Source organism: Tenrec ecaudatus, chromosome 10, assembly GCF_050624435.1.
Source record: "Tenrec ecaudatus isolate mTenEca1 chromosome 10, mTenEca1.hap1, whole genome shotgun sequence".
Lineage (NCBI taxonomy): Eukaryota > Metazoa > Chordata > Mammalia > Afrosoricida > Tenrecidae > Tenrec > Tenrec ecaudatus.
In genome coordinates this window covers 104,206,312-104,226,646 of record NC_134539.1, presented here as the reverse complement: position 1 = coordinate 104,226,646, position 20,335 = coordinate 104,206,312, and positions in this window count along the sequence as shown.

The window sequence follows — 20,335 nt, the reverse complement described above, 5'->3', positions numbered from 1 at the left end:
TGTGCGGGATAGCTGGGGAAAAAAAGAAAGAAAAGAATTGCTGGATCAAATGATATATTTATTGTCAACTTTTAAAGGCAGTGCCACATTGTTTTCCAGTGTGATTTTGCTGCCCTCCAGTTCCTCCATCAGGTCCAGGCGCGCCACACCCTCATCAGCACGTGCGGTTTTCTGCCTGATTGAGCTTTGCTGTGAGTACTGAGGTGAGTCGATGGATCATTGCTGCTTCGATTTGCAGCACTCTTACTGCTCAGGGTTGTGAGTGCCCCATCGTGTATGTGCTCACTGGCTGACTGAATGCCTTCTTTGGCGAAGTGTCTGTTGCTCATGCCCTCTGTCCATTTTAGAATTAGATTGTCTTTTGGTTGTTGAGGAGGTGAGGTTTTCCATACATTTCTGAGATTATGCCGCCCTTGAGATATGTCACTGTCAAGTCTCTTTTCCCAGTGTGTGGGCTTTCCTTTTACTCTTCTGAAGGATTATTTTGATGGTCATTGCATTTAATTTTCAGAAAGTCTCAATCACCTAGTTCATCTTCTGCTGCCCATGCATTTTTAATTACATCTGATAGTCTGTTATGTCACAGTATATGACCTCTAGTTTTGTCTCTTGGAGCCCTAGTCACACATTGCACTTCTAACTACAGGGTCGGCAGTTCAAACCATCAGTCACTAAAGGGAGACTGCCGCCATAAGAATCAAAAGCCTCAGGAAGCTTACCATGGTGACTATGAGTGGGAATCAACCCTGTGTCAGTAGATTTGATGTTTGGTTTCAGTTAACATTAATTCATATTGAGTTACTTTTTGCATATAGTATGAGTAGGAGTTTTATTTATTTTTTCTGCTTAGAGATATTCATTTTGCCAGCATCATTTGTTAAATAGACTGACTTGCACCCATTTAGTGGATACTAGCTCTTTCCTCAGGTGCTCATTGGGTGACGTCAATTCAGCTCCAATTCATAGGACCCTATGTACAACAGAGCAAACACTATCCAGTCCTGTCCATCGACACAATTGCCATTAGTCTTGAACCCATTGTTGCAGCCACTGTGTCAATCCATGTACCAAACATGATGTACTTTGCCAGGGGCTGATTTCACTGAAAAAGCGTTTCAAAGTATGTGAGATGCTTCTAAGGAGTGTTTTGGCTGTAGTTCCTTGAAGATGTATTTACTCGTTCTTTTGGAAGTCCATGGCACTTTCTGTGTTCTTCAGCAGCATCGTAATTCAAATGCACCAATTCTTCCCTTGGCCTCTCTATTCGTTGTCCAGCTTTCATATGAAGGGACGGATGCAATATGCCACTTGATTACTAGACTACTGCTTTCATGAATGCAGATTGTAGCTCCAAGAAAAATCAAATTCTTGACAATTTTATTCTTTTCTCACTTTACCATGTTGTTGTCTATTAGTCCAGCTTCCATAGTTGGATGGATTTACTTCTGGATTTACAATTCTGTTCCATTGGTGGATGTGTCTTTTATTATACTAGTACCAGGTTGTTCTGACTACTGGAGCTTCATAGTAGGATTTGATAGGGAAGTGTGAGACTCCCTATTGTTTTCCTCTTCTTTAGTAGTATTTTACTTATCAGGGGTCTTTTACTTTTTCATATAAAGTTAGTAGTTGAGTTTTCTGTCTTCTTAAAGATCATTAAAGCCGCATGAATCAGGATTTTATTATATCTATAGAGCTCTTTGAGTAATATTGATGGTTCAGAATATCTTCCTATCCATGAGCTGGGTATGTTCTTCCATTTATGTAGTTCTCCTTTAGTTTCTTGCAGTACTGTTTTGTAGTTTTCTTTGTATAGACCTTTTATAATAAAACATATTATAATATATTACATAAAAATATACTATGTATGATATCTATTTCGCAATTCATAGCTAATCTATGGTGTAGTTGCACAACTTAAGCATCTCAGTAAGTTTTAATTTTTATTTCGTAAGTTTTATTTCTTCCTCAAGCAAAGGTTGGTGACACGATTCTCTTTGCAGCAAAGATTTGGCTACCACAAATTGCTCCTATGCTGTGGTTCTGCTATCTGAACTTGTGACTTGCATGGTATTAGCAGAGGGTGACATGAGAATGCAGATAACTTTTCTAGCTAGTTAGTACTTGCAGACATTGCTTCTATCCACTGACCAGAACCAGCGACAGCACCAACCTGTCTGCCAGAGGAAGTCCCTGTGTGGGGCAGGCACTTAGGCAGTTAGCATGCTCAGCTGTCAATCGAAAGGAGGAAAGATTGAACTTTCCTAGAGGCACCTCAAGAGGAAGGGCTGGGGATTTGCTTACAAAAACACGAGTCATTGAAAACCCTTTAGAGCACTGGTCAATTCTGATGGGGTTTTCAGGTTGACCTTAGTCAGAATCAAGTTGCGCTAAATAAGGCAGGGGAGGGGTAATAGAGCTGGAAACAATTATTTTTTAAATTTACTTAAAAATAGCTTTATTGGCGTCTAAATCACATGTCATACAATTCAATGGGTCAATGATATGGAGAAGAGTTACAATCATCACCACCATCAGTTTTAGAACATTTTCTTCATTTTTAAAAATAAATCATTTTATTGGGGGCTCTTACAGCTCTTATAACAATCCATACATCAATTATATTGAGACGTTTACTATTTTTAAAGATACATAGGTAGAAAAAAGGCTAAAACTGGAAGGAATATTTGATGAAAATCACATCAAGTTATTCCTATATCAAAATTATTCATTTTTCTATATCAAGAGATATTTTTATTTCAGAGATGTAATTTCCTCTTGATGAATTAGAGGTAAATTAGAGATTGCTGTTGTTATTAGGTGCCATCGAGTCAGCTCCAACCCATAACCACCATATATACATCCGAATAAAACACTGCATGGTCCTGAGCCATCCTCACAATTGCTCATTTGCTGGAGCCCATTGGTGCAACCACTGAATCCACTCATCTTGCCCACAGCATAATTAGAGATTGCCTCAAGAGAACTTTGAGCAGATGTCTACATCTGTCCGACTCTCAGTTGCTTCCTATGTCTGCTGATTTTCCAAAGCTGTGCTTGGTCAGTATTGGGAGCTACAGTGGGTTCTACCACAGGTTGCATGGACCCCTGTTGAGTGTTTCAGTGTTGGCTGAAGAGAAAAGTAAAATATCTAGGTTTATTCTGATTTTCTTTGATTAGCTCAGAGACCTAGCAGCAACTTTGGGGAAATGGGAAGAGAGCCAGTCCAAGTAAGAAAGATGCCCATATCCAAACCAATTGTGATAGAGAGATTTAATTTTCTGTAGACAACTCACAGAAGAAATAGAAATGACCAGCCAACCCGTCAAAAGGCATTTTACCTCACTAACCATGGGAATCGTTACTTCCTTGCCATCAATCGTGTTGACCAGTACAACTGTTTGGACTCCCACCCGATGATGTTTATTAGCATAGTCCCACGTCCCTTTCCTAGCTCACCATTCATCACTCACTACCTGATGTCCCCACGGGTTTCGTTACAAGTCACTGCTCTGATCATGGAGAAATGCTTACAGGCATATTCAATTTCTCTCCCTTTTCTTCCTAGGAGAGCTTTTCCTTCAGATGTAGTGAGATATCAATGGCTACATTCACTTTTCTGAATAAAATGCAAGATGGTTGTTGGGAGAAGTCCAAACATTCCCAGAATATGTAACCTAGAAAATTAATGTGGAGATGGAATGTAAAGGGATACATTCATGTTTGCTTTTATGATTTACATTATTTGAGGGGTTTTTTTGGCCTGTGTGTGCTTAGAATTTTGAAAACCATCTATGCTGCTACCTATTTCTATTATTATCTGTTCACTTATGTATCTTTCTATGTAGCTATGTATATTATTATCTATGTATTTTTTGAAAATAAATATTACTGATTCATTTTGTTACATTTTCTTCACTTTTCCTCCCTCCTCCCCCTGGATTCTTTATAACCATCAAAGTCTGCTTCTTCTGGTGTGCAAGCATTTTTCTTATTTTTTCTTTTATAATAGTGGTCCCATAGAATATTTGTCTTTATAGGGTTGACTGATTTTGCTCAGCATATATTTATTTGAACTTTGTAAAAATGACACTTGGGAAGCTGAAAATCTACATATATAGGAAAAACATTTTAGCAAAGTCTCTATTACCAATACCTGTTAACCACTATTAAATTTTGTGTTTTCTATAAATATGCACATGTGTATATAAGTGGAGTTTGAGGATGGTACAAATGATAATTGGGCTTAGTTGTAACTGAAAGGTGGCTGAGTCCATCTAGAGGTACCTTTAAAGCAAGATTTGGTGATCTACTTTCAAAAACTCAGCCACTGTGAGCCCGGTGGAGCATAGTTCTACTCTGGCACACATAGGATTTCTGAGTCAGAGTCAACTAATGACAAGTGGTTATTGTTTTCAATGCGTATCATAAATGCACATACTTATTAAATGATTGCTTACCTTATATACATATACCTGTTTTAATTTGCACACACATTTACATATTTATTATACTAGCATACTTATTAGCCTTATTTTATACTGTTAGGTACCATTGAGTAGGCTCCCAGTCATCAGAACCCTTTGCACGACAGAAGCAAACACTGCACCATTCTGTGCCATCCTAACAATTGTTCCTAAGCCGGGGCCCATTGATGAAGCCACTGTGTCAGTCCATGTCATTGAAAGCCTTCCCCTATTTCTCTGCTCCTCCACTTTAGCAAGCATGATGTCCTTCTCTAAAGACTGGTCTCTCCTGACACTATGTCCAAAGTGTGTCTAAGGAGTCTTACTTCTTCCAACACTGATCAGTATGTCCTTTTAACCAACCTCGGTACTTTCAATGTTCCTCTCCAGCACCACAATTCAAATGCATTCTCTCTTCTTTGGTCTTCTTTATTCAATGTCCAACTTGCATATTGATACGAGGCCATGGAGAACACCATGGCTTGAACCAGGTGCATCAGAGTCCTCAAAGTAACATCCATACTTTTCAATATTCTAAAGAGGTCTTATGTAACAGATTGCACTGTGTCTTTGATCAGACTGCTGTTACCATGAGCATTGATTGTGGATCCAAGCAAGATAAAATCTTTCAGAATGTCAACCTATTTTACATTTAACGTGATGTTGCCTATTGACCCAGTTTGAGGATTTGGGTCTCTTTACATTGAGTTTTAATCGATACTGATGGCTGCAAACCTTGATCTTCATCGGCAAGTGCTTCCAGTCCTCCTCACTGCCAGCAATCAAGGTGTGTCATATCACAGGTTGTTAATAAGCTTTTCTCCAAGGCCGATGCCACATTCTTTTTCATACAATCCAGCTTCTCTGATTAATTTGCTCAGCATAAAGACTGAACAAGTATGGTGAGAGGATACAACCCTGTCACACACTTTTTCCTGGTTTTAAACCAGGCACTCTTCCCTCGTTATATTTGCACAACTGCTTCTTCTCAAAGCTATCCCCAGTTTATTATGGTCCACACAGTCGAATGCCTTTGCATAGTCAATGAAACACAAGTTCAACATCTTTCTAAGATTCTCTTCTTGGGGCAAGATCCATCTGACATACGCAATGATATCCCTTGTTCCATGTCCTCTTCTAAATCCAGCCTGAACTTCTGAGAGTTCCCTGATGTGGTAGTTACATATCTGGTGTCAATTTGGGACTTGAGAGGATTAAGAGTGAAGGGGTGGAGTCTAGTCTATCAATTGGGTCATAGCCAATGAGGCCTCTGTCTGAGCAGAATTCCTGAGAATTCTGGGAACTCCTGCATTTTCCTCCTTGGAGGCGGTAGACACCTCTCTCTCTCTCTCTGCTCACTCTTTTGGAGCTACTTTACTGACAAGACACATGACTCTATGCCCTGGGAGCTGGAGAAGCCATATGGACCCACCCCGATGCAACCAGACCTCTCAAGCCAGAGAAACCACGTAGAGACCCCTGCCAGTGCTGAGATGCTCACAATGCCACTGGGCCCAGGACACTTCCAACTGACTGGCCTGTGATCCTCCTGCACTTGGCATCATTGCATGTATTTCATGTGTCTGAAGAGGACTTTATAGATTGGTATCGGACATATGGGCTAATATTGTACTTATGTACTTGATCTGAATTGGGCTGGGATGTTTTCTCAATATTCAATTGCTCTTGTCTATAAACCCCTTTCTTATATACATATGAGTGTGTATGAATTTGTTTCTCTAGTCTACCCAGAGTAACACATTTATCAATGTACTGCTTCAACCATTGTTGGATGATCTTAAGCAAAATTTTACTTCTGTGCAATATCAATGATATTTTTCTATATTTTATAGAATACTGTTTTATTTAATATAAAGGAGGTTATTATGTAGCTTGTTTTACTTATTATAACCTGTATATTTTTCTGTCTTGGGTAGTGTTTTCAGATACGTATACCTGTGTTAGACAGGGTTCTATAGAGAGACAAAACCAGATTGCTAGTAATTTTATATAAATATTTATACAGCTAGATAGATATATAATACAAGAAATGAACAGTTAAATTATAAAGCAGTACAAATGGCTTATTGCAACTCAGTCCCATGAGAGAGTTGTGAGACACTGGTAGTCCTTTAAGCCTTGAGGGCTGCCAGTCTGTCCTCTGTAGAGAGAGCTAGGCTATATATACACAGGCAGAAAACAGCAATGCAGGTCACCAACTGTCAGCCAGATCACCAATGATCGGCACCCAGCTCCAGAGATGTACATTCCAATCATGCAGACTTAAAGGGACCTCAACTTACAGCAACACAATCCACTGGCTAGGCGTCCCACAGGTAGCGTAGCCTCTAAATTGCGGCACAGAACAAGCAAGGCAGCCGCACACTGGTCCGATGATCAAAGAGCAGAGACAAGAAGGACGAGACTCACCGAGCCATTTATCCCTCTGCCCTTCAATTAATCCCACTTGTGTTTATCGGTCAGGCTGGCACAATAAACCAACTATCTCAATACCCTTCTCAATATTTTTCAAGGCAGTAGACTATTCCCTGTGAGCATTTGAACCAGAATCCGAGTTAGGGAGAGGATTGAATAAATGCTCCATTGTCTTCTCTACCACCACCACCCCCAGAAACCTGCCACATAACTCTTTGATCCGTAGTAAATTTCCCATTATCTTTAACGATGGAAGTTGATGAATTGCAAATTTCACGAGGGAATGGTTTCTATTGCCTCTGTTACGATAAGCACGGAACACCTTTGTTTGGTTTAATGAGGTCTCACCTCTCCCGAAGTGGGCGTTTTCCCAGATTTGTTTGAGGAATCGAATTTGATTGAGGATTCACAGGAAATCGTATTTGGATAGGAAGGAAATAAATATCATCTTCCATGAGGTACTTTCATTGTACTGGCTATTGAAGCCATATCGAGGAACCCACGGCAGTGATCCTGAAAACTGAAGAGGAGCAGTGAAATGTCAAGGAGCAGTGGAATATCAAGGAGCAGTGAAATATCAGGGCAGCAGCATTATCCAGAGGGCGCTGTGACAGAACTCACGGGAACCGTCTTGTTCTGCCAGACCTTATCCACCATTGACCAGGTGCAGTCTTCACCATTTTTCTATCACTTCTATGTATAGAAAACATCTGAGTTTTCCTTCTCTGGCAGATATCCGCTCACAAAGATTCTTGTTTGAGCAGGTTTACTGGAACTGCCTCTTCAGGAATCCCTGCTCCCATATTTCATCCATAAAGAGCAAATAGGCTTCTGCAAAGCCTCTGAGATATAGAATTTTGTGATAGACTCCTCTCTAGTTCAGCCTGTCTTGTAATTTCTATAGTTTCTTAACAGAGGTCACCTCAGTATAGATATCTCCAGTGACTCTAAAAGCAGCGAGGAGAGTGCAGTTTACCACTTTTAGTTAATGCCAAAGGTGAAATTCAGTTCACAGCCTATTAAGGAACCCACACACAATGGACATGCTGTTGCTGGGAGGTGAAGCATACATTTGGAAATGTTTCTGGTGAGTTTCCTTTTACTTTCCTTTGGCTCTGCATTTGGCAGAGAGCTGAGTTTGTCCTCTCAAAAATGTGCCACCAATGAGAAGTATTGCCTTCATGAAACTAAATCAGACAGCTCATGTATTTGTAATCAGAATGAACCATGCTTCTTTAATGCAAGTCACAAGTGTGTTTTACATGGTGTATATGTGTGCTATGTGAGTCGCATGTGACAAATATGGTAGCTCATGACAGAGACTTCTTGGATGTTTTTCATGAGGCCATCCTCCCTTGAACTTGAGGAATTCATGTCAATCACAATTGTTCAGCCTGTGGCCAATCAAGACCTGCCTGACCTTGTTTGCCTAGCTCATTTATGTGTCTGGTTTTATTATCCAAGTCTTTAGTACATGTCACAATATCCCCGTTCCTTGCTATTGGTTTTCAAGGGAAAAGTTGCTAACCTACACAATTAATCCATGTTGATCAGCAGGATTACTGTAACTATCATTACCAAACCCAAGACATGAAATATCCTGGACATTATGTGACTTGGCATCTGATATTCTTGAAAACTTTCTCTTCCATCTCTTTGATACTTTGCTTATTTGGTGCACAAATGAAGTTATTATAAATGTAGTATCTTAGCGAGGTATTGGTGGCTGGGTAATAGAATTCTCCATGTTGAATCAGGAGACCTGTGTTCTATTACAACCAATATTTTCATATGTAGCCAACCAGCTATCTATCAATAGATACATGCATGTTGCTATGATAATGAACAGATTGGAGCAGAACTTCCACACTAAAATGAACTAGGAAGAAAGGCCTGTTATCATCTTTTGAACATTAGCCATCTAAAATCCTATCGCCCATAACAGTCCAATTGTCAACCAATCATCGGGATGTCAAAGGGACAGGGCAGTATTTTATTCCACAATAGAGTGTCATCATGAATTGGGGGCCAACATGATGGAAGGTAAAAATAAACACTAATAGCATAATGTTTCAACTCAAGTTACAACCCCTATCAAGGTAAAGAAATCAGATACCATGCCTAGTGACAGAACATATGTTTAATACAAGATTATTTTTCTAGTCAAAAGCTCTTTCATACTTTAATTGTTGGATAGTCTGGTATGATTCTGTCAGCTCTTGGTCACTGAAGGTAAAAAATATTAGAACCTTCGTGGATGAATGCCACGTAGACCGGATTTAAATTTATCACAGATTATTTCAAGTTTCAAGTCATCATATAATTTTCTCTGTCTGTTTGGTTTTCTCCTCTGGGATTTTTTTACCCTTGTTGGGTGCTTGGCCCTACCAAGTACTACCTCAAAAATCAAATGGGCTCTTGCCTTAACCTCTTCTCTCCTACAATCCCCTTCCCTTCCAGCTCAGATTTAAGCCCCTCTCTCTTTAGGGTCCTCCTTTCTCTCCTTATTTGGACCCCTCTTTTGGAGTCTTTTTTGTTCTGCCCTTGTCTATTCATTCGCCTCACACATTCGCACATCCACTTTACCCTGAACCGAATCCAGTGTATCCATTATTACTTCTGTCTAGAGGATGACCCACTCTACATCTGTATTTAGGATAACATAACTTTTCTCAATTGCCCACAGTAATATGCAGATTATGCGGATCTTGATAATGGTTGGTAAGTAAATGGTAGAAGACCCGTTGCTGGACTTTGTTTCACAGCATTGTGGGAGTGGTTCATGGAAGCAAGTCTTAGAGAAAAACAGAATCATAGACGAATAGAAGGGAAGACAGAATACATGAAGACCATTTCTGGAGCCCCTCCCATTGCATTCTGTAAGCAGCAATCTAAACATTTTGTGACAGAGGGGTTTTAAGTCAGCATGCAGAAAAGGATATTTGTTTGTTGTTGTTTTCTTTCCTATTACAGTCAACTAGGTCCTGCATCTTTGGAGGCAGCTAGACTAAACCGGTAATAAAGGAATCCACTGCCCCAACTAACCATTAAGCAAACATCAATATCACCATCTACCATATAAGAAATACTGTGCTAGAGATAAAGGTATACAGAAAGTTGCACAAGACATGCTATTTCAATTGAGGAGATAATTATGGAGAATTATGGAATGTTTAGACAGCCAATCCTATGAAGATAATTATCTAGCATTTGGGATTTATAGGACTATGTAGGTAAGGTATGTTTTCAGATATAATGGGAGCAACCAAAAGAAAATGTAAATATTTAAATCCTTTAAAAGGGGAAAAAAGATCATGCGAATGCATACTGACAGAATCAAGGCAGAAGAGGAACAGGCCGACCTTTAGAAGCAGCTCAAGAAGACCGCTGGAGAGTTCATAGAAGACATCAAGCACTTGCATTTAGCTCCTCAACAATGGGGCGCCAAGGAAAATGTGGTACTGTGTGACTTCACAGGTCATGGATTGCATACATTTGGTTCTCCACTTGCTTATTAATAGGGTGGAGTTGGTGAAGTTCATTTCTAGCTGGACTAGAATAGCGAAACTGTGGGATTAGATGAATTCATAATATCAACAATTAAATCAGAGAAAGGTTTTTAGTTATAAGCATGGTCGACATTATTAAAGGTTTCAGTGTTCTACTTACTGGGCATGTGCAGCTGCTCCTGGCAGGTACTAGATATTAAGGACCTATATCAGTCAAGAGATAGCAGTCTTGGAGCAGATAGCACGTCTGTATCTCACACTGCAGGAGCAGTGCATGATGGAATGGGGCTCTTCTAGCCACAGTCTCTCTAACTCCCACCAAATGACCTTATCTTGTATGGGTGTGGTAAGAAGGTGAGGGAATATGTTGATAGGATTCACCTGTGAGGATTTGTAAACAGGATTACTTGGATGCCATCCTCTACATAAATTCTGCCCTCTGAGAAGCTGAATGAGGGATCTTCTTACCAGCAAGAGCTGGAGTGGAGTGTATCCTCTGGACCCAAGATCCCTATGCAGTGAACCCCCTGGATTCAGGGGTTCATGCTATGATCTCAAAGCATGGCAGCAGCAGAATCAAGAACCAGAACAAACAGAGCAGTGAACTTCCCAGCCCATGAGCCAAGTAAAGCTGAGTGCTTTGGATCAGGAAGCTGGCTTGTGGAGTGAGGTGCCTCTGAGCACTTAAATGGGGGAGATGGCGTGCTGGCCCATGGAGGTGGAACTGAGTGCCATCCTGCTAATGCTGATGGAAATGGGTTGCCTCTGTGCATCAAGTGATCAAATTTTATCAAATAGAAAAGAAACTGGCATGCTATCTTAAGCAAAATACTAATAATAAATTAAAATGGAAGGAAGGAAAAAATCAATCTGCCAAACTATTGTTCCCTTTATTGTTGGCTCCTTGGTTTCTTTCTAAATCTGAGTCTCACAATTAAATAGTTCTCTAATAGTTGGTGATTATATACATCATAAGCTTATACTATATTAATTTGGTTACTATAGCTGCATTCAGGGGACCTCTTAGCACAATGGTTAAGCTAGTTTTATAAAGGCTGCTAACTGAAAGGTTTCTGGTTTGAACCCAGCCAGTAGGTCCTTGGGGAAACCCCCATTGATCTTCTCCCTTAAAGATCACAGCCCAGGAAAGTCTATGGGGCAGTTCTACTCTGCATTATGGGGTTGAAAATCTAACAACAACGAACAATAGCTGCATTCAGAGAACTTCTTTTTTTCCTTTTGAAAATCTTCTGCTTCAACATGATCCTTTACATTGAAAACCCTAAAAGCTCCACAACAGCAGTACTTACAGTGATAGAGGAATATGGAAGACTGGCAGGATACAAGATCAACAAACAGAAGTCAGTAGGTTTTCTATACACATCGGACAGGACCATGGAAGAGGAGATCAAGAAGGAAGTACCCTTCACAGTAGCTAAGAACAAACTGAAATACCTAGGAATATATTTAACTAAAAAAACTAAAAATCTATATAAGGAAAACTACAAGACTCTACTACAGTAAACCAAAAGCAACCTTCACAAATGGAAGAACATCCCATGCTCTTGGATTGGAAGGCTTAACATAGTAAAGATGACAATCTTACCCAAAGCACTTTACCAGTTCAATGCTATTCTGATTCAAATACCAACAACTTTCTTCAAAGAATTGAAAAGACTGATCATCAATTTTATATTGAGAGGGAAGAAGCCCAGAATTAGGAGAGAACTCCTCAAGAAGAAGGACAAATTTGGAAGTCTCGCCTTACCTGACTTTAGTACTTATTACACAGCTACACTGGTCAAAACAGCGTGGTACTGGCACAATGTCGGATACGCAGACCAGGGGAAAAGAATAGAAAGCCCAGGAATAAAACCATCAGCATATAGACAACTGATCTTCGACAAGGGTCCCCAAACCATCAAGTGGGAAGTAGATGCTCTTTTTAACAAGTGATGCTGGAAACAATGGATATCCACATGTAGAAAAATGAAACAAGACATTTACCTCACCCTATGCACAAGAATAAACTCAAGGTGGATCACAGACCTAGAAGTTAAACCCCAAACCATGAGGACCATCAAGGAGGGAATAAGGACAAACCTAAGAGCATTGACCCAGGGAATTAATAGGCTCACTGCAATAGGGAAGGGTATACACACAGGTGAACTGGAAATCGACAAATGGGATTTACTAAGAATAAAACACCTGTGCACCTTGAAAGACTTCACCAGGAGGATGACAAGACAACCCACAGACTGAGAGAGGATTTTTAGTAATGACACATTGGACAAAGGGTTCATTACTAAAATCTATAACACCCTCATGGTCTGCAAAAAAGAGGAAAACAGTTAACCCCCTGAGGAAGTGGGCAAAGGAACTGAAAAGAATTTCCTAGGAAGGAGACCCATATGGCCAACAAGCATATGAGAAAGAGTTCCCAGCCATTAGCCATAAGATAAATGTAAATTAAAACAACTATGAGATACCTGAGATACCACCTAACACCCCTGAGGCTTGCCCAAATCAACAAATCCGAGAGCAACAAGTGTTGGAGGGGCTGTGGTGAAGTAGGAACCCTCCTCCACTGCTGGTGGTCATGTAGATTTGTACAACCACTGTGGAAAGCAATCTGGCGATACTTAAAGAAAATTGAAATTGATCTACCGTATGACCCAGCCATCCCTCTACTGGCATATACCCAGAGGAGGCAACAAATAAAACATGACCAGTCATCTGCGCTCCAATGTTTATTGCAGCACAATTCACAATCGCAAAGACTTGGAAATAGCCTAAGTTTCCATCGATAGATGAGTGGATTAGGAAACTCTGGCACATACACACAATGGAGTACTAAGCAGCACTGAAAAGCATGGACGATCACATGAAACACGTCATTTCATGGGAAGAGTTGAAAGGAATCATGTTAAGCGAGGTAAGCCACTCTCAAAAGGACAGGTATAACATGAGTCCCCTGAGGTAAGTACGATCAGCACAGCAGTAATAGAAGAATAGACACTTAACTCACAATAAACTGGTGGAAGCATAGGTAGTCGGGGGGAGGTCAGATTGCACCCAGGGAGGTACATGAGAGTCCAACATAAAGAAGGGGAAAGGGGGAAAGAGAATTGGGGTGGGGAGAAACTGAGATGAGGATATGGGGGAACAGGGCACTAATCCACCCAAGGAGAGAGTATTGGTTGTGTCCCCACAGAACTGGAATGTGCACACAGACCCCACCAAGATGTGCCAAACTAGGAAGGCAATGTACCATGCAGAGGAATCCATAAAAAGCTGGCCGGCCCCAACCGGAATATGCCTGACCCCCACCATGGAAGGGTTTGCCACAGAGAATGACAATAGACCTTCTGGTGAGGGAAAGGAACCAATCTACCATACCCAGATGGAAGCAGAAACAAATGAAGGGGGAGGAAGGGAGTGGCGCGCACCATGGCCCACCAAGCCCTGAGGACAATAGTTCCACTCAGAGCAGCCAATGCATAGAGAGGACCATATGGCTGGCCCAACTACAAGATGCGACATCCTGCACTGACCCATTGCCCTACATGGGACAACACTGGAGACACAATGTAGGATGTGTGACCGAGCTGACCCCACCACACCAAGGTAAAACGCTAAGGTCGTGCAATAGAACATCAAGGGGAGCAGAACAAGGAAGTCCCAAGGGAGTATCAAAAATAGACTTTGTGGCCAGGGCTCAACTGGAAAACAGACTCAACTGGAAAACACTCCTAAAGGTCAACAAACAAACCTTGAACTATTTACAGGCTTTTATTTCTTTTCTTTTTTTTTTTTGCTTCTTTTAGATTTTGTATGTCATTGGCTTTTTGTGGTTGCTGTCGTCACTTTGTTTTTCTGTCACTTTGTTTGGCACTGCCAATTTTTATGTGCATATTATTATCTCTGCAGGTCTATCTCAATAAGATAGGCTGGGTAAACAAAGTGGAGAAGCAAACAACGAGACCGATGGTTCCGGAGGGATATGGGAGAAGGGGAAGTGGGGAAAGGGAAGTGGTGTTAACCAACCCAGGGACAAGGGAACAAGTGATTCATAACCAGTGGCAAGAAGGGGGTGGGAGGCCTGGTAGGGAGTGATCAAGGCCAATGTAACCAAGAGGAATTACGGAAATACAAATGAAGGCTGAGCATGATGGTGGGACAGGAGGAAAGTAAAAGGAAATAGAGGAAAGAAGTAGAAGGCAAAGGGCATACATAGGCCTAAATACAGGTAGGTACATATGTAAATATACTTATATATGATGAAGGGGGAATAGATCTATGTGAATATATTTATAGGTTTAGTAGTAAGGTAGCAGATGGACATGGACCTCCACTCAAGTACTCTGTCAATACAAGAACACTTTGCTTGACTAAACGGACATTCCATGATACCCACCTTCACGACACGATCGCTGAAGACAAACATGTGCATAAGCAAATGTGAAGAAAGCTGATGGTGCCCGGCTATCAAAAGATATAGCACCTGGAGTCTTAAAGGCTTGAAGGTAAATAAGTGGCCATCTAGATGAGAAGCAACAAAACCCACATGGAAAAAGCACACCAGCCTGTGTGATCATAAGGTGTTGAAGGAATCAGGTAGCAGACACCAATGAACAAAAATCATTGTATGCTCACCTTTCGCCTACAAATGCTGAAGACGAATGTGTGCATAAGTAAGTGTGGTGAAGAAGGCTGATGGTGCTTGCCTATTGAGAGATATAGCATCTGGACCTTTAAAGGCTTGAAGGTAAAGAAGTGGCCATCTAACCCAGAAGCAAAAAAATCTCACATGGAATAAGCACACCAGCTTGTGTGATCACTAGGGGTCGAAGGGACCAGGTATCAAGCACCAAAGAGCAAAAAAATCATATAATCATAAATGAGGGGGAGTCGGGGGGCGGGTGGAGACCCAAGGCCCATCTGCAGAGGGAGAAGGGTAGAGGGGAGAAGATGAGTTAGTCAGGGTGCAGTGTAGCATCGATGAAACACACAAATTTCCTCTAGTTCTTGAATGCTTCCCACCCTCACCCCCCCCCCCCACTATCATGATCCCAATTCTAACTTACAAACCTAGTTAGACCGGAGGATGTACATTGGTACAGATAGGAACTGGAAACACAGGGAATCCAGGACCGATCCCCTCAAGACCAGTGGTGATACCAGGAGGGTGGAAGGAAGGTGGGGTAGAAAGGGGGAACCGATTGCAAGAATCTACATATGGCCTCCTCCCTGGGGGAAGGACAACAGTAAAGGGGGGAAAGGAGACATCGGGCAGTGTAAGATATGATAAAATAATAATTTATAAATTATCAAGGGTTCATGAGGGAAGGAGGAGCGGGGAGGGAAGGGAAAAAATGAGGACCTGATTCTAGGGGCTTATGTGGAGATCAAATGTTATGAGAATGATGGGGCAACAAATGTACAAATGTGCTTGATGCAATGGATGTATATGTGGATTGAGATAAGAGTTGTACGAGCCCCAATAAAATGATTTAAAAAAGAGAATATTCCACACATTATACAACAACAACAAAAATGAAGCAGCTAACTTAGTTGTGTCAGCAACCCTGGTAATATTTTACTGATCTCCCAAACAGAAAATTGACTGTCAACATTTTCCTTTAAATGGCTTGTGTCTTAGTTTTGATATTTGTAATGAATGCTGTAGTCATTAATGAATAAACAAGTATTAGTAAAAAATAAACCAAACCAAACAAAAGAAAATATGATGAAATCTTGTTTCCTCTTCTACTTAAAACAACAAAATCTAGTTTCCCATTTTCTTTCATTGTTTAGAATTAAAGTTCTCTGGTGATTGGATCAGGCAAACTTCTTTAACCCATAATACGGCTTTTCTCTGAAGAAACAAAAACAAAGAAAAGTAACCTTTAAAATGTTACATTTAAGACGTTGGAAATTCTATTCCCCCCCCCCCCTTTCTCTTTAAAGAAGAAAAGATCTGGGGTAAGCAGAGCACAATTCCTCCATGGACCATTTGCCTCATGAAATGTAATTCATCAGCCATTACATCTGCATGGCTTTCCACCTGATGGACACTGATGGCACCAACCAGGGAACTTTGCTATTCATGGAGCGGAATGAGCAAGTCTCTGTGGCATCCTGCCAGCCACGGGTCAGACAGGGCCGGCACTTCAGAGAGCGCAGACACCTGGACAACAACACAAACAACCATGATGCCAATGCCTCTGAAAAGAGGCAAAACCCCATTCCTTGATCCCTACTTTTATTCAAATGTAGAGAAAGTTGTCTAGCCACTCAGTGTGTCTCATATAGAATATATCATAAGAGTTCAGAACTTCTTTCTGAATACTGAAAGGGGTGGAATCATAGAAACTTTAAAAAAAAAAAAAGATCGCTAAACCCTGGGAAGCTTAGAGGAATGTGCTTAAGTACTAAATCGCTTGGAAAAATTCAACCCGCAATCATTTATATAGGTTGTTTCCAAGGGTCCCAAGTTGGTGTAAATGATTAAACACATCCTTAATAGCCCCCAAATGGACAGTTCAAGTCCACACGGAGTTGTCTGGGAACTCAATCTGCTTCTGAAAGGCTACGGCTATGGAGCACAGCTCAGCTCTGCATGCACTGGACCCCCTCAGTGGGCATCCCGCCCACAGCGGCGCAACAGCAGCACCGCTTCACTGTGCAGGGAGCAGACACCGTCCTCTCTTTGCTCTCCCAATGCCTTCTTGATGTAGCGGTCTAAAAACTTAGAGCGAAGATATATATATATATGTATATTTGTGTGTGTGTATATCCACACACACATACATATATACATACATACATGCATAGAGACAGACAGACTGACTGACTGACTCTAGAATTTTGCAGTACTAAAGGCTTGAAATTTGTACACCTGTTTACCTCGTTCGAGTTTTGCTCAGTGAGGACTAAGCAAACATACACAATATTTTCTGTAGCTGTTGTCTTTTTTTTAACTTACATTAAAATTTCAACCCTTTAACCTTATTATAAAATGTTGAATTTTTAGCATAGGACTGAATATTAAGGAGCAAAGACCACCCAGACTGACTTTCTTCCCAGGAGGAGTCCAAGGGTTCCTCCCAGTTTCTGGTGAACTAGCTACCATCAGTAAAGGAGAGCATTTTTCAAAAGGCAGAGATTTATTTCCATTGGTGAAGAAATTCTCTGTATTTATTTTCTAAGGCAAAATGCTAATGTGGATGAAATGAGTATGTCCCTACATGACCTCTAAACTAAAGAAAACCTTACTTGATGTTTTAAAGGGATTTCATAAACTTTTCATGATCATGCACAACCATCTTCAGACTTGTTCTGTAATCCCGCATTCACAGACATCAGGTAGGTGACTGGCTAAATTATGTGGCCATGGCAGTTAGACCTATCTTTTCAAATTCATTGACCTTTTATTTATTTGATTGAAAAGTGTTAAATTCACTCTTTTTGGAGGAAAAAATATATGAGTATTCATGTGCTGTTGGGAGTTACAATGTCTCCGTATGGAGTTGTGGTTCCTTGATAACTTCTCTATCAACCTTTGTTTTTTCTCTGTCAAACTTCTCAGATTTTTAAGTCAGTGGGATTTTCTTTCTTTGACTCTCACTGTGTCTGATTTTTAAAAGGAAAGTTGTTTCCTTTTCATGACAAGAAGTGTGGAGGAAAAACGAAAGTTTGATGAAGGTAGTGTTTGAGAAGACGTTAAAAGACGGGCTCCCAATGCCCCTAGATTTGTTTTGGCGTTATGCAAAGTGAAGCAGAAAAGGGATGAGAGAGTGGCCGGTGCTTTGGGACACTTACGGATCTGAAAAAGCCTTGCTGGAGGATGAGAATCACAAGCCTTCCTCTGAGGGTACACACTTTGCCAGGACCAGACGCTTTTGAACATGTGAATCAATCCTGCGTTATCGCATGGATGATTGATGTTTTCGCTCTGAAAGCCGTGGCGCCCCTGTGAAATTTCCAAGGTCCAAGAGCACTTAAGACAATGGCAACCTTGGAATGAGGGGTTTTACTGCGAATTTGAGGTGCCATGTCAAAGATGCATGTTCTAATGACACCCTGTGAAGTTTGAGAAAAATCAGCAAGATTCCCAGCCTCTTACACAATAAAACCTCTGGAAAATGCTCCAATGTTCAGTGTGTGTGTGTGTGTGTGTGTGTGTGTGTGTGCGCTTCACAGCACAGCTACAGTGCTAACCTTCATTGTTGAAAGGTGATTTGACTAAGTTGATGTCTATATTACTCAGGACTCTGGGCTAGAGTGAAGTCCAAAGAAAGCTGTTATAAGCAAATGAAGGAAACACGATTCACTGGTGCTGAGTGGTTAAGTTCTCAGATGATAGCCGAAAGAGCTGCAGTTTGAACCCACGAGCCACTTCATGGCAGAAAGATGTAGCAGTCTGAGTCCATAAAGATTTCTGTCTTGAAAATCCTTTGGTAGAAGTTCTACTTTGTCCTATATATAAGAGAGTACCCCCCCAAAAAAAACCCCCAAATTTTTTCAAATCTAAATACTTAAAAAATTTATTTTGCAAAACAACCTTACCAAAGTACTCTTCAATACACTAATATATTGGTCAAATCTGTGATTCCATTCATGGAAACATTTTTCAAACTCATTTGTTTCTATAGCTGACAGCGCCTCCCCTCATCGTTTCCTTTACCTTTTCAACATCCACAAATCACTGTCCTTTCATGTCCCTGTTCATTTGTGAAACAAAAAAGAAGTCACATGGAGCAGGGTCAGGTGAGTCGGGTGTGTGGAGCAAGAGAGGCATGCTGTGTTTTGCCAAAAACTGGCGCACTGAGATGGCTGCGTGAGCAGGTGCATTGTCGGGGTAGCAAAACCAGTCCCCCATCTGCCACATATCAGGTCTTTTTTTGTTGCACATGGTTACACAATCTTTAAAGAACCTCTAAGTAGAAAGCTTGATTAACAGTGTGACTTGGTGGAACCAACTCCAAAGGCACTACAAGTGGACATTTTTATCTGTTTGAGGAGTTGACTGACGTCCAGAATGAGATTTGTCGTCACTCAACATTTCACCTTTCTTGAAATGAGAAAAACCACTCGTACACTTGAGTTTTTCCCATAGCGCTGTCCTTTTATTCAAGCTGTCTTCAACATCGCAAGTTGCTGCAGCATTTTTACTGAGCAGGAAACAAAACTTCATAACAATACGCTGTTCTCTTAAATCAGCCATCACAATAATGAGGTTTGAGCAAAACTGCTTTTATGAAGAAATTCACTGTGACTAGAGAGAACCTTCCCAGGCTATGCCACTGAGTGCACCAATTCAGAGTGAGTTCTCTAGTGGGGAAACATGTGTACTGCGAACGTTCCACCAGTGGAATTTTTTCCTTTTGGGGGAGGGGGGGGTTCGAGTGGGGAGTGGTAAAGGTTTACCCCTTGAACTTCGTCCTACTCTGTCTAGCTTCCTGTGAAGCTGAAAGCAGGGCTTGTGTTACCATCTCTCCATTCTGCACTGGTTGAAAACCTTTTCTTCGGCAAATTCCTACACGGCGGCCACAGAGAGGAGCACAGGCACTTTGCTTACATGTTACCTGCTTGGCAACTCTAGTGGGAATAGAAAGCGTATCCTGGTCCCAGACATCCACCAAGAAGAGCTCCATGAATAATGGTCTCGGGTTAGACCTCTGTTGCCTTGGGGGTGGGGGGAGAGAGGGATAAATAGAAGGAAATATGGGGGCGGGGCATGCCTAACCTCAAAGCTATGTACAAAGAGTATCTCCCCAGATGGATGCCACATAAAAAGGAAAGAAAAAAAACCCAAACAAAATGAACCACGGTAGTGAATTTTCTATGACATTCGAAAGTATTTTTTCAGTATTTTTATGAAACATTTTAAAATTTAAGTGTATATTTATTAATATACTT